General features: G+C 33.9%; 1 protein-coding gene across 1 annotated transcript in view; it reads left to right on the forward strand.

Annotated features, from left to right (window-relative positions):
• The first annotated feature begins 474 nt into the window (after positions 1-474).
• path (pathetic) overlaps positions 475-16,556 on the forward strand; it is a 118,079-nt gene continuing 101,997 nt past the window's right edge. The window contains exon 1 of the mRNA XM_067789009.1: positions 475-994. The gene's annotated coding sequence lies outside the window, so the exon portion shown is untranslated. The remainder of the gene's footprint in view (positions 995-16,556) is intronic.

The following is a 16,556-nucleotide window of genomic DNA, read 5'->3' on the forward strand; positions in this document are numbered from 1 at the left end:
TTCAACAGATTTCTAAGTCAAGTTAAGTGTTGCTAAGTTTTGAGTAATCAGTAACATGCAATGTTTATTTAACAGAACTGTAAGTGACAGTTCTCAAGTAAAGTCAAGTCTATGCTAAGTATGAGGAATGGGCCCTTAAGTATATACTAACAAAGGTCCATACTTCTCGCCGGTTAAAGCCAAATGTCACTAGGAGATTCCAATAGTCAGACTGTGTGTGTTATTTTATGTTTCCGAGAATTCTTCTTGCTAATTAGTTCTCTTTTCAAATTTAAAAACTGGAAAGTAGAAAGGGAAAACAAAGTAAATTCTGCATGCTAAAGGGCAAAAGAGTGCGAGAGTGAATTTTGTAACGCTCTAAATGGGGAGTAAACACATAATGCCCACGTTGCTTTTGGTTCTCATATAATGCGTGGCAAATCTTCTTCTTCGCTACAACCAAACACTTCTAAACACTATAATGCTCAGCAATAGCGCTGTATTAGGCCCATATTGGTATGCACGTCTGCTCTGTGTTAGCGCGCGTACAAGTACTTAAGTGACATGTGCTAGCCCGCCGCACTCAGTAGCTGTCAGATTTTAAAGAGAAACTGTTCTGTATGGTGCACTATTTAGTAAATGGGGTGAAGATTTCGTTTGCTTTTCTGAATAAAATTTTGTGTAATACATAGTTGCAATTTAAAAAATCTTATTTTTGTGCAATAGTTGTTAAGTGTTTTAATATTTAAAATATAAATATTATATCAAGATAGTTTATAAAATATTTTCTCAAGTGTTATAAAAAGGCAAGGTGCATTTCGTTTACAAAAAAAAAAAATCAGCAAATTTTGCAACAGTAAAAAAGGTTCGTGACACGAGTGTGAAAAAGTTGTTGATTCTTAAAATAAAAGTGCCATACAATTAAATTGACTGCATAAGAAAACTATCAAAAGTAACGGTGGACCTAATATAGCAGTAATTGTGTACGAATTTGTAAGGAAGGAGCTTTTGCAATGTAAGTTGAATAGTTTATTATATAAATCAAAATTGTCTACAAAAGATTCATCTCCACTACAAAAATTACTTGTCACATAATACCTATACATATACATACATACGTACCTATTTATTTATAGCATCTCTTCTATTCAGGCGCCGATTCTTCGTGCCCTGCTTCTTTTGTGCGAACCAAAGAAATGTAAGCAAAATATTATCTTTGTGCTCAAATTGAGATGGTGATGAGAAAAATAAACGAAATTGAAAGTTTTAACAAAAGCCTTGATTCAGTGCGGTCAAAAAGTTGAAACTGCGGTTATAAATACGATTAAAATATGGTGTTATTTCCTGTTTAACTTAACGGACACTCGCAATAGATGTACAAAGGCGACTTAACGCATTTGTCAGTCTCTTTTTTATATGCGTGTTTCAGTACCCTGTAGGAAAGCCACGGTGAAATGCGCTTGTCTTAAGAAAAAAAGTTTAAAAGAAGGTACATGAAAAAGCTCTGCCTAAAACTCCTAGAAAATATATCGCGCCTAGTTATTATCATTATTATTATTCAAGTTTCTGAGCAAAGTGGAAAAACTACAATTGTTTTTCAAGCGAAATAAAAAAAACTACAAAAAAAGTTTTATATTCAGATCATAATAAAAAAGTTCATAAGAAAACTATCTTTTATTTTCCAAGCGCAAAAAAATCTAAAATTTATAATTTTTAACGTGTTTTATTTAGTTGACTTAACGGCTGGCTGGCTGGCCGGCAAGAATATTGTAATTGAAATTTAAGTAACTTCCCGATAAGCTACAAACTTGAAACTTGGAATATAGTTCAGCAACTGACGACAATATAATAATAAGAAAAAACTCCGATAGGTGGCGCATGGATCGAAATATTTCAAAAAATCGCATTTGTGGTCCGATTTGGTTCATTTTCTGAACACATGATACATGAATAGAAAGCGACCTATGAAAAAAGATCGCCGCTAGGTGGCGCAAGGATCGAGATATTGAAAAAAATTGTATTTGTGGTCCGATTTGGCTCATATTTGGAACAAATAATACATACATGAATAGAAAGCGACCTATGATGTCCGATTTAGCTCATATTTGGAACAAATATTACATACATTCCGGTAGAAGTGACATCAAAATATTTTGGAGTTCGAGGAGGAACAAGCATACGTGGCGCAGAGTCGAGTAAAGTCTTTGGAAGGATTATGCAGTGAGGACGTAGATGGTAAGAAATTGCCAGGAAAGAGTCCTTGTAATAATGAGTCACTAAATGAACTAAATTGATGAGAAATAATAGGCAATTAAATAAAGACTAAAAACTTGAAAATAAAATAATAAAAAAAAATGTTTTAATTAAACGGTTTTATTGAAAATAATACTTACTAGAAGTAATAATAATATTAAAAGCTAGAAAATAATTATGTAGGTCCTAGGTGGTAGTCATCGCACTCCTCATCATTCTAGGGCATTGATCAGACAATTAAATAAAAGCGTTGGACGCGTCAAATTTCTATTGATAGTCATATATAAGACCAAGGTTGTGCTACGCCTCACATTTTAAGAAATTTCACGCGCCCAACGCTTTTATTTAATTGTCTGATCAACGCCCTAGATTGATGAGGAGTGTGATGACTAGTACCTAGTATTATTATTACTTCATGTAAGTATTGTTTTCAATAAAACCGTTTAACTTAAAAAAATGTGTTTAAATTATTTTATTTCAATTTTCAAAATAAAACCACCTCTTCAGTATAATTTTTTTTTAAGTTTTCACCAACCACTATCTCAGACTATGGAGTCCTTGTTTGGTGTACGGCTACACAAATAAGTACCTTTCTCGAAAAATTGGAGGGTGTGTGCAGCCTATCAATGTTTAGCAAAACGGGAGCCCTAAAAAGGACCCCAATGGCTGAACTGTATGCCATTCTGCACATTCCACCTGTAGACCAAATGGCGAAGAACTTAGCATTAACAGTTGCAACGAGACTCAATGCCTCTGATCTGCCATATCACTTTTAGACGGAAGAAGTAGCATTGACTTAAGGGGCTCAAGATGGGTATTCTTACTAAGCACTGCCTTCTGGCGTCACATGCCTCTAAATTAGGCCTAGCCAGTGGCAATAAATGTAGGAAGTGAGGGTTGGAGCAGGAAACGATAATAAAGGACACATAAACACACTTTTTACAATGAATAAGTCGAGAACATTGTTGCTGATTAACAGACCTTCAAGCACCTAGCAATAAATACATATATATGCATTGGCTGTCACAGTAAGGGACAGACCCATTGTTCTGTTTGTGGCCCAAGGAATCATAATGATCCTGTTTGTATCCGAAGTGTCGTGATGATAACTCTTCTTCGGCCCGTCTTTCGCCTTAAAGATTTTGTTGTAGGCTTGTATTTTTTAAACCAATACGGCTGGATTTACCCAAATAAATAGTTCCTTATGCAGTCCCATTTTCTCACTTTGTACTTGTTGTATGACACCCATTTTATCAGGAAAGGGCGAATAGGTTAGCCAAGAAGAACCAATTCCTGTAGCATAAACGGTAGACGTGATCATGAGATGGAAAGAACGCAGGGGTTGTACATTACCAATCAGGCACGAGAGGCGCTGAATCGTTGAAAATCATGTGCAAGTTTACGACTTTGGGCAAAGTTTATCTTATCACTTAAGAGACAGGACTGTAGGCTCATTATTCGTACAGGGCACTGCAGGTTCGCTACATATTGTATGCGTACCCTGCTCTCGCCAGTTTAACGTTCCAACTCTTAGGAATAGCGGAGCTTTCAGATATCGGAAGAATACTAGTCACGGCCCTAAACTTGTGATTTGATATGGTTTTAATTTTTCGCGTCGAAATAATTTCTTTAACGCTATGGATACACACAGTCACATATGTGAGGTCATTAGGACCAACCAGTTCCTGATTAGAAGGTTAATGAACGAATGTATGCTTGTTGTTGTGGCTCCAGACTACCACTGGCTCCACGGTACTACCATTTTTATACTCAGTTGAGGAGAGCTCACAGAGTATATTAACTTTGATTGGATAACGGTTGGTTGTACAGGTATAAAGGAATCGAGATAGATATAGACTTCCATATATCAAAATTATCAGGATCGATAAAAAATTGAGCCATGTCCGTCTGTCCGTCCGTCCGTTAACACGATAACTTGAGTAAATTTTGAGGTATCTTGATGAAATTTGGTATGTAGGTTCCTGAGCACTCATCTCAGATCGCTATTTAAAATGAACAATATCGGACTATAACCACGCCCACTTTTTCGATATCGAAAATTTCGAAAAACCGAAAAAGTGCGATAATTCATTACCAAAGACGGATAAAGCAGTGAAACTTGGTAGGTGAGTTGAACTTATGATGCAGAATAGAAAATTAGTAAAATTTTTGACAATGGGCGTGGCACCGCCCACATTTAAAAGAATGTAATTTAAAGTTTTGCAAGCTGTAATTTGGCAGTCGTTGAAGATATCATGATGAAATTTGGCAGGAACGTTACTCCTATTACTATATGTATGCTTAATAAAAACCAGAAAAATTGGAGAATGACCACGCCCACTTTAAAAAAAATTATGCGAACGAGGAAACCGAAGAGTATAAAAGCAGCACCAGCCGAGGCATGGGCAATCAGTTTGTTTTAAACACGCTATTAGTTGCTAAGTGAAGCTTAATTGTGAAGAACTTTCAAAGCAGTCTAATAAATACCATTTTGTAATACAGAATATTGGAGTGTTTTATTCAACAGTTTAGCGATAGGAACGTTGGCAGAAGGTTGCTAATACAGCGAATTACACTAAATTCGTTACAATATATTTTTTCGTAAGATTTAAATTTAGAAAAAAAAAACTAATCACCGATTGCCATTAATGAAGAAAAGAAAAACCTTTAACACAAGATTCTGTAAGTAATTTACATAACTCAATGCTTTAAAATTAATTCAGGTGATTTTCAAAAATCGCTGACGCCATGCATGCATATGTACATATGTATAAATAGACAAATTTCTTTTTGTCATTAGCAATTTTAAATAGGCAAGACCCACCTTTTGGGTAAGCAAAAAAAATTAAAACAAAACACATTTCTTCTAAGAATATTTATTTAACTTATTGCGAAAGTGCTCAGGTACCTAATACTTGTTTTCGTTTATTCACAAAATTGTTTTTCCTTGCTTCTTCCTGCACCTTTTCACCGAATTTTGTTTAAACAATTAGTTCTATATTTAGGTACCTACTATGCTTATTTACGTTCTAGAAAATTAAAATCTTTCTATTTTGGTATTATAAAACAAATATTTTGTTTCCAAGTATGGTCTGAATAGATATGAGCACAACCACGATGTTACAGTCTGCGAATAAACCGTTTGTTTTACTATAACGGTGAATTGGAACACTGTTTTTATCCATCACAAAAATCCCTGGAAAGAATCGGAATAGAGAGAAGCATACGTCTACATTGGGTCCCAGGGAATATGAGAATGAAAAAGCGGATGAACTAGTTAAAATGAGCGCATCCCTCGAAGCTTGCTCGGTAAACGTCAATATCAGATTGGGAGAGATTAAGAGAAGGCGAGAGTTGCTCATGATCGACAAAGCGATTAAGGCGTGAACCATGGGCGGGGCGGGGCTGTAAAGTGTGGAAGATCATGTGTAGGTCTTACAACCTTAGACTAACAAAGTTATTCCTATCAATAAAAAGAGAGGACTGTAGACTCATGACGAGTATTCTGACTGGACACTGCCTTGTGGCGTCACATGATTTTAAATAAGGATTGGTAAGTGATGTAGATGTAGGAAGTGCGGGTTGAAGGAGGAAACGATAGAGCATTCTTTGTTTTCATGCCCTGCACTTACCAGGCTAAGACCCCAGCAATTCGAAGTAATACAGCTGTCAGATATAGAAGCAGTAAGTGACATAGGTCATGGTTTTTGGTAGGGTTTTTTAGTTTGGTCATTAAATAAACTTCTTTCTTTTCAATTTCTCTTAGAAAACATAATAATTGAAATTCAATTATTATAAGCCGGTGTTAAGCTCATGAATTCTTAAATATAAGTATAAACTGAACACACCATTAAACAAACATACATAAATATGTACAACTGAGCCTGAGTTTACAAAGCTTCTCATTCGCAACGAAGAAGAACTTTACAAAAACAAATCTACATGGCACACAAATCAATATAGAGACAAAATGTCTCAATTGTGTTGTTAGTGTAGAAATGAGAAAAACTGAATTAAGCATGAAAACAAATACCAGCAGGATGGTCTAGTGGTTAAAGGCTACTGCAGTTTCACCATGTGATTCACGGTTCGAATCCCGGTGAAACCTTTGCTAACATTACAAAATTGCCTGATGATTACGTTGGCGGTTTTCGAAATGGGTCCATCGCAATATGCCAGTAAACGTTTCTTTCTTTTCAGTTTCTCTTAGAAAACATAATAATTGAAATTCAATTATTATAAGCCGGTGGTAAGCTCATGCATTCTTAAATATATGTAAGTATAAACTGAACACACCATTAAACAAACATACATAAATAAACTTCTGCCAACGCTATGCACTCATTCAGTTTATGTGATGTTCTCACGGATCGGCCCGTTAAACCTAACCTGCCCATTGTCAATTCACAATTGACAGTTTCAAGATTTAAATCAACAAAAACGAATTTGATGATAGGCAGAGGTATCTATGTTAACTTTAAAATAATGGCTGTGATGGTTGTTGATGTGACAGAAACTTCTGCGTCGTTATGTCGTAAGAACAAAGTAGTGAGCGTCGCGAGTTTCTCTTTAATATATATGTATAATAACATATTTGGGTATTATTGACAGTTGCTCGCTGTTGAAATGACCAATCGCATCAATTAGATTTAATGAGAAATTTTCGTTTTTCAGAATGTTGCTAACTCGAGACCAACAATTTCTCTTCTGTTGAAATGACTAAACAAATTTATCCTCCTGACAAAAAACTCAGTTGAATTAATCATATATTTGTCAATTGAAGAACAAAAAAATAAAACCCTAATTTGTTGTTATTTCTTTCCGCGTTCCATCTTTATCGTGGGTCTAACATTTCTAACAAAGTGCCCGTACGGCATTGTGTAATCTTCTTTGACCGCACAGTCACACTTCTCTATTACGCTTTATCAGACTTTCCTCTTGGAAATTATTATATTAACGCTTTATTGAGATTACTCTTTAACGGCTGGGATGGAAGTGTGGCTGCGATTCGACTTTGAGGGAAAGATATCCTTAACGACGTTCACTGCTCCGTCGATATTGTTCCAATAGCCTCGCCAAGAAATGGACAACTATATGCTATTTGTACTACAAAGTTTGTCAATACCTTTGCCTAGTATCATAATCAAAATTAGTGGCATTTATTTATTTTTTTATTTTATAGTATTGTAACGAATTTTGGGAAATTCCGCTTATTCCAAACCTTCTGCTAACGTTCGAAACGCTAAACTGTTGAATAAATAACTCCAATATTCAATAATGCAAAATGGTCTTTATTAGACTCCTTTGAGAGTAATTCACAATAACTCTTACTTCACAACTAGTTGCTTTTTTAAATCAAACTGCTTAGTTATACCTCAGCTTGCGCTGCTTTTGGTTTCCTCGTTCACCCATTTCTCCTAAGGTCTAGTAATTTCGTGAACTTCATGATTGGTTACCAGCCATATACAGTATGTATATTTGTAGTTTGTAGCCATATGCGTGTGTATATGTGAGTACTACTTCGGGCGATGACTACATGCGCTTGTGAGTATCTCTCCGTCACCTTTTATGTATGTGCGTAAATGATTGATTTGTTTACGTACACAAGAGTGGTAGCTTGCTTTATTGTTGTTGTGCCTTCATTTAACAACCGTTTAGTGATGTTAGTAACACTTAGTGATGTTAGCAATATTTAGTGATGCTAATATTCGTCACAGTATTAAGGAGTTTTGATATATAAAGTCCTTTGTTCAATTCTGCTGAATTTTTTTGTTAAATTTCTGCACTTTACCGTATAAATTCAGCATACATAATATATTCATATAGCGAGTATACAAACTAGGGTAATCCTTATATATAAATGAAATAAATGATTTTTTCTACTCTCACGCCTTCAGGCGGTAATATCTATATCTATATATTGACAAAGGTTATAGCGTGTCCCACAGGGTTGAAAGTTAAAATTACTCTATCGATAATACTATAGTTGACATATAACTTTTGGTCCCAATTGGAAACGGTTAAGGAGTGTTATGCAAACTACTAAATAAATTCAAGTTTGAGTTTCTACCACTGAGCGACACCTCTAAACCGTTTCCAATCGGGACCAAAATGTATACTTATGTGATATCACCAACTGTAGCATTACCGATTTTGAGTATTTGAAAATCAAATATATTATTTTAATTTTTTGAGTCTCCATAGAGAAATCTGAAGGCTGACCCCTGTGCGACGCGCTTTATCCTATGACAATCGGAACCATAATTTATATGTAATAGTTTTGGCCAAGGTCATACCGTTTGGGGGGGGGGGGGGGGGGTGTGACTGGAATAAATCATTTATATGATTTATAAGGACCACCCTTATACATACAAATGGTCACACACATATGTATCTACGTCACTTATTTGTAAACAAGATTTGCTAAAAGTTTCAGCATCAAAATCGTTAAATTTGATACACTTTGCCACGACCGCATTATCAATAAGTAGCCAATTGTAGTTTTAACAAGTTGTTGACGACACTAACAAAAAGTCGCAATCGAACTACCCGCAAATGAACTAAAATTCATTAAACGTAAAATGTGACTTTTTGTAAACAAAACACGCGTCTTGTATTAACAAATGTATGTACACAATGTGTCAATTTGTTGTTGTTGTTTAAGGCCCTTTTATTTGCATTGTATAATTTACCGAACAGATATAGCACAATACTAAGGTAAATATATGTATGCCAGTCAGTATGTATGCTCATATGTTTCTTGTATGTATAAGACATATTTGCTATAGCATTCAAATAAATATTTACAAGGTAGTGCCCGCCCACTTAAGCGTTTAATTTTCATATTTTACTTTATTTTCCTTCTCATTTTAATTTTTGCAATTATTTTCCATTTACAAATCAGCTATAAATACAACTACATAAGTTGGCATGGTGTACATATGGGTGTTTCGGCGAAAACGTGAACTGAGAGCAAAAATTTTAAGTTGTATTTAAGGCCGGAAACTAAAAAGAAGGTTTAGACCCAGAGAGCGGGCTATACTTTTCTGATTGTGCTTATAAACCTTTTTGACACACTTTAGACAGGCGTTAGTATAATTGCGAACAGAAAACGATCGTGTTGTTGTTATAAATTCACTCCCCTAAGGTTTTTGGAGTCTTATCGATGTTGATGGTCCTTTGCTGGATGCAAATCTGTTATGTTCCGGTAACAAGCACTAATAAAGTACTATCCCTACAATCTCGGGAACGATTGATCTGGCTACCCCTTTAAAGGGTTTCGCTACACATCCCCTTGAATTAATTTTGTATTTTAGCCGCCTCTTACTACAGGAATACCTGCCGCCGGTATATTCTAAGCTTCATAACCGAATTTATTTTTCGATGTTTCAATTACACAATACGACAAATTACCAAAGAAGACATGTTATTTATCAGAAAGCTCACTTCGTAGAGATAAATTTGCTAATATACTTATAGTCCAGTGCGTCTGAGCTCTTTTTATTTGCACTTCAAGGTTAAGGCATCATAAGGGGTCTTTGAATACATTGTACTAGTCCTAAAAGAGTTACTACTTTGATGCCCGAAGAGATATTGTTCCTTAAGTAAAGCTCAACATCTCATACTTACACTTCTTCTATCCACCATTAGTCCCTCCAATGTTTTTTTTTATCAGGGATGAAAAATGCTGAGTAAATCTTTAGCAACATGTTGTAACAACTTTATGACGCTTCTGGGAAAATTTGAAAAGGTAGTGGGGAAACAAATAGTAGCATATCCAAGTGTAGGTATGCAATTTTAGTCATTTTATAAAGACTAATATCTACTTGGAGATCCAAGTTAAATTCCGTAAGGACTCTGCATATATGGTCGAAGGATCATCCTTTAAATGCAAGTTAAATAGAAACTAGACGTGCTAGACTATGAGTACGTCTACTCGGAAGATATCATCTGTAAGATACAAGCTTTCGGCAACATGCCATGGTAACGTTATTACAAAAATGCTGTTGTACAGTTACTTTAGTTGCAATCTGCAAACAAATATTACAGACAATATAATTTTTGCTAACTTCAACTTCGTATAGAGACTTTTAATGCGAATTATGTCAAATAAAAGACTTGGACGTATTTCTAGCTACTTATCTGCAATTTTTTAATTCAACCCTAGAAGCTGGGCATATATCGTTTTGGAAACCGTCCATTGCATAATTATCATCTAACATATTTTAAACAGCTAGCCAGCTTATAAGGAAGTTTCTTGACATTTCATCTCCAAAATGCCTTCATCGGTACGCCACCTAGCGGCTCTTTTTTTAATCTTAGATCGTCACCCAGTTGAGAGCCATGTTCCACATTTCCAGTATCTAGCTTACGCCGAAACCCCAAACAAGCGATTTCGGAAAATCGTTCCAAAATTAATGCTAACTCTTACCCCGCTGGGAAAATCAACAACGAGGATGTCTTGCTTACCGCAATATTAAACTAGTTATGAGTTAGTATGAAACTTTTACTACTTGTATGAAACTTTGTACTTGTATGAAATTTTGTACTTGTATGAAACTTTTTACTACTTGTATGAAACTTTTTACTTCTTACATGCAACTTTGTACTTGTATGAAATTTTGTACTTGTATGAAACTTTTTACTACTTGTATGAAACTTTGTACTTCTATGAAACTTTGTACTTGTATGAAACTTTGTACTAGTATGAAAGTGCGCCCCTATTACAAAAAATTACAAAACCTGCACATGGGGATAGTCACTAGGACATGTTTCTAGTGTTAAGGCAGCCATTATGGGAATTCCCTCTGCACGCTTTATAAAAGCCCCGTTACATAAGAAGTTTTTAATATAGATGCGTTTAACGCAATCTTATGCATTATGAGTAGATTCATGTATTTTTTTTGAGTACGGCAGATTGAGCTACACTGGCGCCAGCTGACATTAAAAAGTAGCCTACTTCAAACTTTTGTTGCATGCAAAGTATAAGAAGAATTTGACATGTCTTTTGGGTATAAGTGCTGTAACACTTTACAAGTAAAATTATTATTATTTTAACAAATGAATAGGAGACAAAATTTGTTAGCTAGTATTTTTCTTGTATTGTGAGAATTTTTATAACAGTGCTTTGCGAAATTTTGTATGTTAATGGGCAAGGCGAAGTAAACTTCATTTGCTAAGTCTGAACTTCCTTTATATTTACAAACGCAACATCTTGCGTGATTGTGGCGTTGTTACGGGCATGCATAAAATTGCGTTGAAGGCATCTATATCAAAAACTTCATTGTGGCTCGGCCCTAATTTGTCTTTAACTTTTGCTGCATTTCCTTTCATACACACTTGGTACATTGTACATATGTATATGATCTATGTTTTAATCTCAAATTATGTGGCATATTGTTATTTGATTATGAGTTATATACCATGCTTATCGGAACGTTACTTAAAAATTGAAAGCAAAATTTCAAATTTCGTAGAAATTTCCTAAATATATCGGTCCGTACGCCGTCGATATACATATATATTAGTGCGCTGGAAACAACCATATTTATTAGGCAAAGTGTCTGTGTGTAGTAGAAAATTTACAATGACAGAATGTGTAGTTAGTTACATGTAAAGTAATTTCGTAAGATCAATTAACGTTGTTCTAAACATATTTAACTTATTTTTACGAGATTTTTGATGTTCTTAACTACGGGTGAAATAGCTTTACTAATATCCCTATAGCGTTTTTTGTAATGCACCGCATGGTGGGATTTTTTAAAGGTTTTTTACTAAAACAAAACATTTTAGAAAAAAATGAATTTTCTTATCAATGTATTTTTTATTAACTTATAGGAAGTATACCCCTATTCTACTTTTTCCATCTCATGCCACAAAACCGACAAAGGCTACCTAACAGAATACCACTGTTCCACAGAAATCCATTCATTGTATGTTTTTCTTGAGTTTCCTGTGTCTGTTTAAATACTTTGAGATATAAGGGGCAAAATTTACCAAATGCACTTGACTGATAGTTTAGAAGAGTTCAGACAAATATGCACTGAATGAAAAAAAAACTGGTAAAATCAACCGAAATACGGGTCAATTCAACCGAAATTTCTGTCAATTTTTATCCATCGCAACAAGATATTGAATCAACTGCGCGCAAATCGTTGATTCGTAATTGACCGTTTTAGTAGTCAAATGGAGAAAAAAAGTTGTTGCGACAGCTTTGTCCGAAAGTACCTATGTTGCGGCATTTGCAGGGCAGATGAGTTTTCACTGAGATCTTTTCATGACAGAAATACACTCGGAGTGCTTGCCGAACAGTGCCGATGGGCGAACCTGCTTAGGAAAATTTGCTTCTAATTGAAAAACCTTATTTCTAAAATGTTTATGTTGCTTTGCCCGGGGTCTTAGGTGTGGTAGGCGGAGCACGCTACCATCACACCACTGCGGCCGCCATATACATAGGTAAATATGTGCATGCGTAAGTACAAAGTAGAGAGCGCAGTGAGCGTAAAATTCTCTTTGAAATTTGCTCACGTATTGACTGTTGATCGCTGTTGAAATGACCAGTGAGATCAGTTGTATTAACAAAAAAATCAGTTAGATTGATTAGGAATCTGAATAATTTTACAGAATTTTGTTAACTTAAGAGCGACAATTTCTTTTCTAACTAAACTAATTTGTTCGCTTGACAAAGAACTCGGTCGAATTAACCATAATTCGATCAATTTCACCGAATCCCCGTTAAGTCAAGAAAAACAACCAGTACCCAACTTATAAAATCGAAACTGGAGTTCTAGCAGCAAATAATTTACTGCAATAATTAATTACATGCTTTATGAGTAGAAATAACAGAAATATAAATAGAAAATATGGTTTTTAATAAGCTTATTCACATTCACATTTCCTTTATTTTTTTGTTTGTTTGTCTCTATTGATTTTCTCTTAACAAATTAGCATGATTTCTATTTACTATTTGGCCCACGTGATGCAACATCGGATTATAACTGTATGTAATTGTAGGTGAATTTCCAGTTATGAATTTAATTTTATGCATACTTATATTTTTATGTATTGATAAATGGTCATCAAAGTGCATTTGGTAAATATTTATTTGAATATGAAGGTGTGTCAGTATAAGCTGTTTTGGGAGCTTTTAATAATTAAAAGGTTTCTCAGGATAGTCGAATAAATGCTACTTATGAATTCCTTTCTGAATACCACATTGGCTTTTAATCGGCCTAATATTAATATAATCAACAAACCAAAATGAATTTTATAGCAGTGCTTTTTTTTGGGTTTCTTAACTATGCTATCCTTTTTAAACCTTTCTGAGCCATTTGAAACTATTATTGGAGAGAGGCAAAGATTTCTTTCGGCCTCAAAAATTTAAGTCACTTTTAAGAAGTAATTAGTCGTAATAGCCTCTTAGTAAACACTAAATGATAAAATTATTCTAAACTCTCTTAAAAGTGATTTTTCCAATCCTTTTGATTTTTGAAATTTAAAGCTGTTGAAAGAAGTCAAGAAGAAATATTGAACCAAGATCGAATGTAAGGCGTCCCTGCAATACTTACTTCAAGAAAAAGTAAGGGGATGTCCTATAATCCATAAAATCGAAGCAAAAAAACAAAAAAACAAAATATACTTCCAGACACCAAGCCAGAGATCTTATCGTGAGGAACTAACTACGCGAAAAAATTCGAAGCCGGTGAGTTTCTAAGCTAACCGTGGTCGTGTTTTTATACCCAGAGAATCAACTTGTCAGACCAACGTAACTATTAGATATTGTTGACAACGTTTGAATAACAGTGGAGCCTGCTGATGAGACGTAAGTTTCCTTTAAAATTAACTTATGTATTATTATTATCTCATCGCGAAATGTAACCACTTCGTTAACGTTATAAACGTTATGAAACGCTTGTTCCTAAAAATAATTTCACTCCCACACAAACGAACGCGTGCTGTGGTTTTGATAGCACACTTCTTGCTAAAGTAAACGAAATGAAATTTAATTTGATAATTGTTTTAAAAGTAACATTCGTGTTTCAACGGAAATGTAGGAGTTTCTTGATTAACGTGAAATTTATCGTTACGATGTATCCTTGATGTAGTAGTATATTTTATATGACTTTTATCTTTTTAATATTTTTTATTTAATTATATGTAATGTATTATCAAGTTATCAAGTAATCAAAAATTGTCTTTCTTTGATATAACAATTCAAAAATTAACTTAAATCTATATTTTTCTAACTTAACAAAGCTGAAATAATTAAAGCATAATTATAAACCCTTTTCCCTTCAGGAAAATTAATATTGTGACGAATATTAGCAACACTAAGGGATACTATCATCTCTAAGCCAATACTAAGCAGTGACTTGTATGCACATACACAAATCAACCATTATGTCTATACATATGTCCATACAAGCAGCGGAGAGCAACGCACAAACACAAGTATATATCTGAGATACTCTCGATTTAAGCACGCTATCTGTTGAGAGGTAGAAGTGTTATTGTGAAGTACTTTAGTAAAGGCCATTGTGCATTATTGAATAGTGGAGTTTTTTATTCAACAGTTTAGTGATTCGAACGTTAGTAGAAGGTTGCAAATAAGAGGAATTTTAGTAAATTCGGTACAATATTAAATAAATTAAATGTAATGCGTTTCTTTTGTTTTGTAATGTCATTTGTGCTACTGTTAGTATTAGGTGTTTGTGTTGTTTCAACTATAGCTGGTTTGAGTCTATCTATTAAAATTGTTTTAATTTCATCACCTATTTTAATTTTAAAATATTTTGTATCGTTTTTCACAACTTTGTATGGTACTTCAAATGGTTGCTGCAAATTCCTTTTATTGATAACTCTTATAAAAACATATTTAAAATTTTTTAAATCCCTTGGTATATAAATGCCAGTATCAGAATTTTGATTATGTCTTAAATTTGAATTTATACTTTTAAAATTCTCTCGTAAACTACCTAAAATATTTGTGGGAGAAAAATTTTCTTGAGAAGGAACTACTAATTCAAAAATAACTTAAATCTGTATTTTTCTAATTTAACAAAAAGGTGAAATAATTAAATTATATAAAATTATTATATAAACCCTACACTTGGTTTCAAGTCAACGTAATGAAGACTTGGATACATTTCTTAAATTCGCCATTCAAAATTTCGTTAGAAATCTGAAAGGAAAAGGAATCTGCGTTAGAAGCTCAATTTCTTCGAGATACATAAATGTTGCGTTTTCGTGTGGACCTCCACAATTTTTGATTTTACTAACGCCATTTCTTTCGCTGTATGTGTTGAATATATTTATGTGATTACAGTGTAATCATTACATCAATTAATTTGCAAGATGCTTTATTTTCAATTTGAAAAGTTGTTAACTTACCTAGTTATATATCTCTTTTATTAGTCGTGTTTTCTTACATCTATATATATATAACTGCGTTCGTGGGGAAAAAAACGCTTATCATTACTCCGATAATATTTAGGAGGCACGCGCCTCAGTTGGTCATTGTGAATAACCTGAAGCTAAATCAGTTGCGATGAAATAGTGATCTCACACAATTTTCGATCATAGAAATGGAGAATAGTGCAGAGATAAAATGGAGATACACATTTCAGTTGCAACTGAGTATAGTGCAGCGGTCCTCATTTAGTGAAATAATTATTGGCGCCACTTCACACGTATTATTATTCTCTTTCGTCTTTAGTTGTTGCTGAACAATCAGGGTATCAACATCGGATAATGGGTATTGTTTATTTACGCATTTACGAAAAGATATTGTGACGAATATTAGTGAATCTTGAATCAATGATTCAAGCTACCCAAGAATAGTTTTAAGATTCATATTTGTTATTTTAAGAATACAAAGAATCCTGCATTGTTTACTTGATCAAATACTGGTGCATCTATTCAAATGTAGCTTAACTAGAGTCTTGATGGAATTTTCCATCAAAAAGAAATTGATACCTTTGTTTCAAGGCCAATGTATTTGACAACATAATGACATTAGAATGTAAACAAGTATTGTAATCTTATAAATAAGAGTCAATTGCAAATAAACTTCAGTTTTTGAGTAACCACCAACTAACTTGTTCAAACTCGGCCTCAAGGCCTTAAATAAAAAAGTATTTTTTTAAAAGGTTGAGCCACTGAACTCAACCATACGTCCTATCTAGGGTAATATACCAATACGTAAATGGTTTATTAAAAATAAAACAAATTCAATGTGTATTTAATACTGTTACAAACAAAAGAAAATTCATATTACTATAGAAAATCTACCATTATTATATTTTATTCGCATTATTTTTTCTCTT

This window comes from Eurosta solidaginis, chromosome 5 (genome assembly GCF_040869045.1).
Source record: "Eurosta solidaginis isolate ZX-2024a chromosome 5, ASM4086904v1, whole genome shotgun sequence".
Taxonomy (NCBI): domain Eukaryota; kingdom Metazoa; phylum Arthropoda; class Insecta; order Diptera; family Tephritidae; genus Eurosta; species Eurosta solidaginis.